Source organism: Talpa occidentalis, unplaced genomic scaffold (genome assembly GCF_014898055.3).
Source record: "Talpa occidentalis isolate TD23 unplaced genomic scaffold, MPIMG_talOcc4v2.1 talOcc4.2, whole genome shotgun sequence".
Taxonomy (NCBI): Eukaryota; Metazoa; Chordata; class Mammalia; order Eulipotyphla; family Talpidae; genus Talpa; species Talpa occidentalis.
In genome coordinates, this window is record NW_023602073.1 from 31,479,914 (window position 1) to 31,480,493 (window position 580).

Sequence of the window (580 nt, forward strand, 5' to 3'; positions counted from 1 at the left end):
ACTCACTGTAGAGACCTCTAATGTCACGCATGTTGAGGCTCAGTGGACACTCAGCAGCTGCATTCCCAGCACAGCCCCCACACGCTCCTGCCAGAGCCGCTCAGGCCCACGTCCTGCGCTGCTTCTCTGCTCACTGTCCCCACATTCCTCTCCGTGCGCCCAGGCTGTGGCGCTGGCCACCAGCTCGTCACGTTGTGATGTTCCATTAAAGGATCTTCCTCCATCTCTAGTGTGTCTGCAGAGTCTCTTCCTGGTCACACCCACACGTCCCTCCTGCAGGATGGGCTCGCCCACCCCCGGGTCCCTTCCGGCCCCTCTGTCCTCCTCAGACACATGCACATCTGTGCAGGGAGGCGCCACTCCGGCGCTGAGCCGGATGGTCTGTGCGTGTGGCTGTCCCTGCGGTCCCAGGGACCCGGGTCCCCTGGGTGCAGGTTTGTTCCTCACCCCAGGCCCGTGCGTGGGTGGACTTCTGGACACGGGGCAGCCCTGCCCTCTCTCCCTCTCCAATCTCCCCTCTCCCCCTCTGTGGGGTGATGGAGGGCAGGGCCTGGGGAGGCAGGACTTTTAGGAGAATGTG